The 8,940-nt window shown below is 43.5% G+C and overlaps 1 long non-coding RNA gene across 2 annotated transcripts; it reads right to left on the reverse strand.

The window, feature by feature from the left end:
* Positions 1–346: 346 nt before the first annotated feature.
* Positions 347–3,873, reverse strand: LOC127150009 (uncharacterized). Of its 2 annotated transcripts, XR_007821916.1 has the most exons (6): positions 3,785–3,873; positions 3,452–3,673; positions 2,120–2,230; positions 1,565–1,675; positions 899–1,009; positions 347–565 (listed from the first exon to the last, which is right to left on the reverse strand). It is a non-coding gene; the product is annotated as an uncharacterized LOC127150009 (long non-coding RNA). The 2 variants fall into 2 exon arrangements; XR_007821917.1 differs by lacking the exons at positions 347–565; positions 899–1,009; positions 1,565–1,675; positions 3,785–3,873 and adding an exon at positions 674–787 and having other exon boundaries at positions 1,898–2,230; positions 3,452–3,712.
* Between the last annotated feature and the right edge of the window lie 5,067 nt (positions 3,874–8,940).

An 8,940-nucleotide genomic window follows, 5' to 3' on the forward strand; every position in this document is an offset into this window, starting at 1 on the left:
AAAATTCATACTTTGATAGCATAGAAATGAGTAGAAGACATACTATCCATTTTCTAAATATTGTGAATAATATATATACTCGATAATATGTGTTGAAAACATACCCTAACCAAAAAAAGATCTGCCTAGCCCTTCGAGTCCAGTCATTTAAGTCAAGTAGAATGCGTTGAGGTCTCTCAGTATCAGAGCTTGTGAGGGGAACTCTTCACTTTTGGCCTAACCAAAACTAGTCATGCCTGGCCCTTATAGCCCAACCGGTTAGGTCAAGTAGAATGCGTTGAGCACCCTCAGTATCAGAGCTTGTGTGGGTAACTCTTCACTTTTGGCCTAACCAAAACAAGACCTGCCTAGCCCTTATATCCCAGCCGGTTAGGTCAAGTAGAATGCGTTGAGCTCCCTCAGTATCAGAGCTTGTGTGGGGAACTCTTCACTTTTGGCCTAACTAAGACCAGACCTGCCTAGCCCTTATATCCCAGCCGGTTAGGTCAAGTAGAATGCGTTGAGCTCCCTCAGTATCAGAGCTTGTGTGGGGAACTCTTCACTTTTGGCCTAACCAAAACCAGACCTGCCTAGCCCATCTAGCCCAGCCAGTTAGGTCAAGTAGAATGCGTTGAGCTCCCTCAGTATCAGAGCTTGTGTGGGGAACTCTTCACTTTTGACCTAACAAAAAGCAGACCTGCCTAGCCCTTATATCCCAGCCGGTTAGGTCAAGTAGAATGCGTTGAGCTCCCTCAGTATCAGAGCTTGTGTGGGGAACTCTTCACTTTTGGCCTAACCAAGACCAGACCTGCCAAGCCCTTATAGCCCAGCCGATTAGGTCAAGTAAAATGCGTTGAGCTCCCTCAGTATCAGAGCTTGTGTGGGGAACTCTTCACTTTTGGCCTAACCAAGACAAGACCTGCCAAGCCCTTATAGCCCAGCCGGTTAGGTCAAGTAGAATGCGTTGAGCTCCCTCAGTATCAGAGCTTGTGTGGGGAACTCTTCACTTTTGGCCTAACCAAAACCAGACCTGCCTAGCCCATCTAGCCCAGCCAGTTAGGTCAAGTAGAATGCGTTGAGCTCCCTCAGTATCAGAGCTTGTGTGGGGAACTCTTCACTTTTGGCCTAACCAAAACCAGACCTGCCTAGCCCATCTAGCCCAGCCAGTTAGGTCAAGTAGAATGCGTTGAGCTCCCTCAGTATCAGAGCTTGTGTGGGGAACTCTTCACTTTTGACCTAACTAAGACCAGACCTGCCTAGCCCTTATATCCCAGCCAGTTAGGTCAAGTAAAATGCGTTGAGCTCCCTCAGTATCAGAGCTTGTGTGGGGAACTCTTCACTTTTGGCCTAACCAAAACCAGACCTGCCTAGCCCATCTAGCCCAGCTAGTTAGGTCAAGTAGAATGCGTTGAGCTCCCTCAGTATCAGAGCTTGTGTGGGGAACTCTTCACTTTTGACCTAACGAAAAGCAGACCTGCCTAGCCCATCTAGCCCAGCCAGTTAGGTCAAGTAGAATGCGTTGAGCTCCCTCAGTATCAGAGCTTGTGTGGGGAACTCTTCACTTTTGACCTAACGAAAAGCAGACCTGCCTAGCCCTTATATCCCAGCCGGTTAGGTCAAGTAGAATGCGTTGAGCTCCCTCAGTATCAGAGCTTGTGTGGGGAACTCTTCACTTTTGGCCTAACTAAGACCAGACCTGCCTAGCCCTTATATCCCAGCCAGTTAGGTCAAGTAAAATGCGTTGAGCTCCCTCAGTATCAGAGCTTGTGTGGGGAACTCTTCACTTTTGGCCTAACCAAAACCAGACCTGCCTAGCCCATCTAGCCCAGCTAGTTAGGTCAAGTAGAATGCGTTGAGCTCCCTCAGTATCAGAGCTTGTGTGGGGAACTCTTCACTTTTGGCCTAACTAAGACCAGACCTGCCTAGCCCTTATATCCCAGCCGGTTAGGTCAAGTAGAATGCGTTGAGCTCCCTCAGTATCAGAGCTTGTGTGGGGAACTCTTCACTTTTGGCCTAACCAAAACCAGACCTGCCTAGCCCATCTAGCCCAGCCAGTTAGGTCAAGTAGAATGCGTTGAGCTCCCTCAGTATCAGAGCTTGTGTGGGGAACTCTTCACTTTTGACCTAACGAAAAGCAGACCTGCCTAGCCCTTATATCCCAGCCGGTTAGGTCAAGTAGAATGCGTTGAGCTCCCTCAGTATCAGAGCTTGTGTGGGGAACTCTTCACTTTTGGCCTAACTAAGACCAGACCTGCCTAGCCCTTATATCCCAGCCAGTTAGGTCAAGTAAAATGCGTTGAGCTCCCTCAGTATCAGAGCTTGTGTGGGGAACTCTTCACTTTTGGCCTAACCAAAACCAGACCTGCCTAGCCCATCTAGCCCAGCTAGTTAGGTCAAGTAGAATGCGTTGAGCTCCCTCAGTATCAGAGCTTGTGTGGGGAACTCTTCACTTTTGGCCTAACCAAGACCAGACCTGCCTAACCCTTATATCCCAGCCGGTTAGGTCAAGTAAAATGCGTTGAGCTCCCTCAGTATCAGAGCTTGTGTGGGGAACTCTTCACTTTTGGCCTAACCAAAACCAGACCTGTCAAGCGCTTAAATCCCAGCCGGTTAGGTCAAGTAGAATGCGTTGAGCTCCCTCAGTATCAGAGCTTGTGTGGGGAACTCTTCACTTTTGGCTTAACCAAGACCAGACCTGCCTAGCCCTTATATCCTAGCCGGTTAGGTCAAGTAGAATGCGTTGAGCTCCCTCAGTATCAGAGCTTGTGTGGGGAACTCTTCACTTTTGGCCTAACCAAAACCAGACCTTTTAAGAGGTTAAAGCCCAGCCGGTTAGGTCAAGTAGAATGCGTTGAGCTCCCTCAGTATCAGAGCTTGTGTGGGGAACTCTTCACTTTTGGCCTAACCAAGGCCAGACCTGCCTAACCCTTATATCCCAGCCGGTTAGGTCAAGTAAAATGCGTTGAGCTCCCTCAGTATCAGAGCTTGTGTGTGGAACTCTTCACTTTTGGCCTAACCAAAACCAGACCTGTCAAGCGCTTAAATCCCAGCCGGTTAGGTCAAGTAGAATGCGTTGAGCTCCCTCAGTATCAGAGCTTGTGTGGGGAACTCTTCACTTTTGGCCTAACCAAGACCAGACCTGCCTAGCCTTTATATCCCAGCCGGTTGGGTCAAGTAGAATGCGTTGAGCTCCCTCAGTATCAGAACTTGTGTGGGGAACTCTTCGCTTTTGGCCTAACCAAGACCAGACTTGCCTAGCCCTTAAATCTCAGCCGGTTAGGTCAAGTAGAATGCATTGAGCTCCATCAGTATCAGAGCTTGTGTGGGGAACTCTTCACTTTTGATCTAACAAAAACCTGACCTGCCTAGTCGTTATAGCTCAGCTGGTTAGGTCAAGTAGAATGCGTTGAGCTCCCTCAGTATCGGAGCTTGTGTGGGGAACTCTTCACTTTTGACCTAACGAAAAGCAGACCTGCCTAGCCCTTATATCCCAGCCGGTTAGGTCAAGTAGAATGCGTTGAGCTCCCTCAGTATCAGAGCTTGTGTGGGGAACTCTTCACTTTTGGCCTAACCAAAACCAGACCTGCCTAGCCCATCTAGCCCAGCCAGTTAGGTCAAGTAGAATGCGTTGAGCTCCCTCAGTATCAGAGCTTGTGTGGGGAACTCTTCACTTTTGACCTAACGAAAAGCAGACCTGCCTAGCCCTTATATCCCAGCCGGTTAGGTCAAGTAGAATGCGTTGAGCTCCCTCAGTATCGGAGCTTGTGTGGGGAACTCTTCACTTTTGGCCTAACTAAGACCAGACCTGCCTAGCCCTTATATCCCAGCCGGTTAGGTCAAGTAGAATGCGTTGAGCTCCCTCAGTATCAGAGCTTGTGTGGGGAACTCTTCACTTTTGGCCTAACCTAAACCAGACCTGCCTAGCCCATCTAGCCCAGCCAGTTAGGTGAAGTAGAATGCGTTGAGCTCCCTCAGTATCAGAGCTTGTGTGGGGAACTCTTCACTTTTGGCCTAACCAAGGCCAGACCTGCCTAACCCTTATATCCCAGCCGGTTAGGTCAAGTAAAATGCGTTGAGCTCCCTCAGTATCAGAGCTTGTGTGGGGAACTCTTCACTTTTGGCCTAACCAAAACCAGACCTGTCAAGCGCTTAAATCCCAGCCGGTTAGGTCAAGTAGAATGCGTTGAACTCCCTCAGTATCAGAGCTTGTGTGGGGAACTCTTCACTTTTGGCCTAACCAAGACCAGACCTGCCTAGCCTTTATATCCCAGCCGGTTGGGTCAAGTAGAATGCGTTGAGCTCCCTTAGTATCAGAACTTGTGTGGGGAACTCTTCGCTTTTGGCCTAACCAAGACCAGACTTGCCTAGCCCTTAAATCTCAGCCGGTTAGGTCAAGTAGAATGCCTTGAGCTCCATCAGTATCAGGGCTTGTGTGGGGAACTCTTTACTTTTGATCTAACAAAAACCTGACCTGCCTAGTCGTTATAGCCCAGCTGGTTAGGTCAAGTAGAATGCGTTGAGCTCATTTAGTATTAGAACATGTATAGTCAAGTTGGTTTCTTTTTTCTCAATCTCTTCTCTAATGAAGCGATACATAATCTCCATGTGTTTTATTATGTTGTGAAATTGGTGATTCTTGGATATATGATGCTATAGTTATCACAATATATTTTCATTTTTGCTTGTTTGATTCTGAAACCATTGAATAACTCTTTTTCTGTCGACGTTTGAAATCCCTATATCACATTTGCCTTATTTGTCAACTAAAGAGCCTTCATGATAGAGATATTAGGGAGCTTTTATTTTTCTTTCGTGTTTCCAGTTGAACATTGATTGACAAATTTGCATGGGAGGGTATTGTGAGCTATATTTGAACAAAAATGTGATTGTTCACTTTTGCTGGCGTGTGTTGTGGAGTTTTCTTTCTTAGCTTGAACGTTATTTCAAATTTTCAAGTTTTGAAACATGAAGTCATAACAAAAGAAAACGTTAACAAGCAAGAAAAAATAGTACACACATACATATATATGTGAATATATGAGTCTAAATTCATGTAGTTTCGCTTTCAAATTTTGAAGAATGAACTGACTCAGTTGAATTCCAATTTTGGTGGTTCCAATTGCACGATCGGGTTGATTTCTAAAAGATGTAGGCTGGAAAAGGAGGTGAGGTAACATGGAATAGAAGAACCATAACCAGAGGAGCACTGGATTCATTGAGAAATGGACGAGAGATTCCATGGCTCCCATTTATGAAACTTTTGATTAATGGCGATCTTGACAGGTAATGTTAAGAGGTTTGGAATACTTCATGAAATTTAAGTTTTATATAGTCCTTAATTTAATGTTGGTTTAGTAGAGATACAAATATAAGATCCAATCTTGGTCCTTTTTGCATTCAATTCTTGTGGATTATTCTGGAAAAAAATTGAAGTCTGCTGATTTTGAGATTATATATAGAAACAACTGTCTTTTTTATCTGAAAATTTTGATGAAATTGCATTTCTCTTTTGTTTGAGTGAGATTCTTCTTTTGAATCTTGGAAACTTTCTTGATTCATGTTTCTGTAATGTTGAATGAGTGTGAAACAAAGTTGGGGGCTGAAATCTTGGAGGAATGTTGGGATGAGGATTTAACAATTAATTCCTCTTTCTTAGAAGAATCTGAATCTATACAAAGGTCTTCTTCTCTGTTTCTAATCATCTGAGGTAATCTTGTAGTTTCCTTAATTCTTGGTGGAAATTCTGGGATACTCTGAAATGATTCTTGCTTTCTTAATAGTTTTTGTTGTTTGTTTTCGTGCCATTGTTGAAAATCTAGAGGTTGTTCTTGGTTGTTTCCATGTTGGGTTTATTGCCAAAACTTACGATCAATAAGTAGAAGAATATGAAAAGAAGAAAGAACATGGAGGTTAACTGGTTCCGCTAGGTTTATCTTCTTTATTGCATTTCAATTTGTGAAGAATTTTACAAAATAAATCTCTCTCAACCTCACTCTTGACTTCTTTTGTATGTAGAAGTTTAAAGGATACGCTTCAACAATGGGCCTGATGGTTACATCAGAAAATAGGTATTTTTTTTTTCTTTTTGTCCTCTACCCTTACAAGCAACATGAAAATTGCTACTTTGGTTTATTTTTCAAGTAGTTCAAATTCGATTACATCAAGGTATCATACGAATTTTTTTTCTCTAACGACTTGGTCAGCATGCTGAAGCATTGCCCGAGGTATGGATCTGTTAAGATTCTTAACAATAAAGACACCAAACAACTAATAATGGCTTGAAACAGAGGCGGTACTCTACTGGATTATATATATATATATAAAGCCAAATAGCATGTAAAACTGTCACAACAACCTAGAAAAACAAGAACAAGATAGTAGAAAATTTACCAGCTCCTCACAATGAGCTGGGAATATCCAGAGGCTACAATAGCCTTTACACCAAAATAACACATAATATAACCTACCCTAAAAGGACCTAAAAGATACTATTTATAGTCTCTCTCAATTTCCACTACCGCGGGCCCCACAACAGTCCTCTTTTTCAGTTGCCTTTTTCTTTTCCATAACTAACCATCAAGTTACCTTTTTACCCCTCCTTTTATATGTGTTAATTATAGGAGGCCTTACAATACCCCTTGGCTCTAAATTCACCTTGTCCTCAAGGTGAAATGTGGGGAATTGTTGATTGATCTGAAACACTGATTCCCACGTTGCTTCAGCCTCGGGTAGCCCTTTCCATTTGACTAACCACTCATTCGCTCCTAGCTCCTTGTTCCATCTGATCTCGAGCACTGTTTCTGGCCATAGTTGGAGTTCAAACTCCTCAGTCAACATGGGATGTTGATGTTGTACTCCCTGCTACTTCCCCAGTTTCAGCTTCATTTGTGAGATGTGGAAAACATCATGGATGGTTGCCCGGTGGTAATTCCAGGCGATAAGCCACTTCCCCAATTTCTTCCTTGATTCTATATGGTCCATAGTATCTAGGTGCCAGTTTCTCACACCTCTTCCTAGTCAAAGAACGCTGCCTATACGGTCTCAACTTTAAGTACACTTCATCCCCAACTTTGAATTTAAGTTCTCTTCTTTTTTGATCAGCCATTTTCTTCATTCTGTTTTGTGCATTATCCAAATTTTTCTTTAAGGCATTCAGGGCCAGATCTCTCTCTTTCAGCATGTCCTCTACCTCATTATTAGGAGTTTTCTGGTGCCCATAGGAAATTAAAGGAGGGGGTGGTCTTCCATAAACCAGTTGGAAGGGAGTTGCTTTTACTGAAGCATGGAAAGTGGTATTATACCACAGTTCGCCCAAGGTATGAATTTATCCCAACTACTCGGCTGCTCGTTACAAAAGTACCTTAGATATGTTTCCAAACATCTGTTTACTCTCTCAAATTGCCCATCAGTTTGGGGATGGAAGGCAATACTTTGATGAAACTCTCTTTTTGGTATTTAAATCTCACTTTACTATTCCCAATATACGGTTTACAAGATCCTTCTCTGTTGATCTTTTCTCCAGATTCAACAGCCAGCTTTACATGAATTTTCTGATGCCTCTCTCCATTAACCTTCTCTTATTTATAGTAGTTCCTCACTAACTAATTTCAGTTACAACTACTAACCATCTAACTTCCTAATATATCACATGTGTTTAATGTGATTTATTTTTTCTTTTATATACAAACTTAATAGGAGGATGTCTAACAATACCCTCCCCTTCTAAATTCACCTTGTCCTCAAGGTGAAAAGTGGGATACTGTTGCTGTATTTCATCATGGATTCCCACGAAGCCTCATGGTCGGGTAAGTTCTTCCAGCGGATTAGGACTTCCCGAGCTCCAGCCTTATTCTTCTGATACTGCAACACTTCTTCTGGTTGTGCTTGCCACTCCAAATTTTCATTGACAAACTGGAGGGTTGGTTGGATACCCGTGCAATCTCCGATAAATTTTTTGAGTTGTGACACGTGAAAGACTGGGTGGATCGAGGAATCTGTTGGTAAATCTAACTTGTATGCCACTGTTCCCACTTTGGCTTGAATCTCATATGGCCCAAAATATTTGGGGGATAATTTTTGGTTTCGTTTCTTTCGTAAGGATAGTTGTCGATAGGGTCTAATCTTCAATAGTACCCAGTCTCCCACATTAAATTCTACATGCCTTCGTTTCTTATCGGCGTATTGCTGCATTTGTTGTTGTGCCAATAATAGTTGCTCCCGAAGAGCAGCCAAAATTGTATCTCTCTCTTTCAGCTGGTTAGCTAAAGTCGAATTAGTAGTGGTGCCGTCTCCATAGGATAATAATGATGGGGGTTTTCTGCCATATAGCACCAGGAAAGGCGAAGTGCCCAGTGATCGATTATAAGTAGTGTTGTACCAATATTCTGCCCATGACAACCATGACACCCATTCTTTTGGTCGCTCACTGCAGAAACAACGGAGATAAGTTTCTAGCCCACGGTTAACTACTTCAGTTTGACCATCCGATTGTGGGTGGTATGCTGTGCTCCTATTCAATTTTGTGCCGGCTAGACGGAACATTTCCTTCCAAAAGTTACTAAGGAAAACCTTGTCACGATCAGATACAATGGATGCGGGAAAGCCATGTAGTCGAACCACTTCCTTTACAAACACATCCGCTACTGATTTGGCCGTGTAAGGGTGTTTGAGGGGCATAAAATGGTTGTACTTACTCAGCCGATCAACTACTACGAACACTACTTCAAACCCTTTCGCCTTTGGTAACGCATCAATGAAATCCATCGAAATGTCGTTCCACACTTGTAGTGGGACTTCTAGAGGGGTTAATAACCCAGCTGGGGATAGAGCCATGGTCTTATTCCGTTGGCAAACTATACATTCTTCACAATATTTCTTGACATCCGTCTTCATACTCGGCCAATATAATTCGCTTGCTAGTCTTTTGTAAGTGCGCAAGAATCCTGAGTGACCTCCCACTAC

This window comes from Cucumis melo, chromosome 6 (genome assembly GCF_025177605.1).
Source record: "Cucumis melo cultivar AY chromosome 6, USDA_Cmelo_AY_1.0, whole genome shotgun sequence".
Lineage (NCBI taxonomy): Eukaryota > Viridiplantae > Streptophyta > Magnoliopsida > Cucurbitales > Cucurbitaceae > Cucumis > Cucumis melo.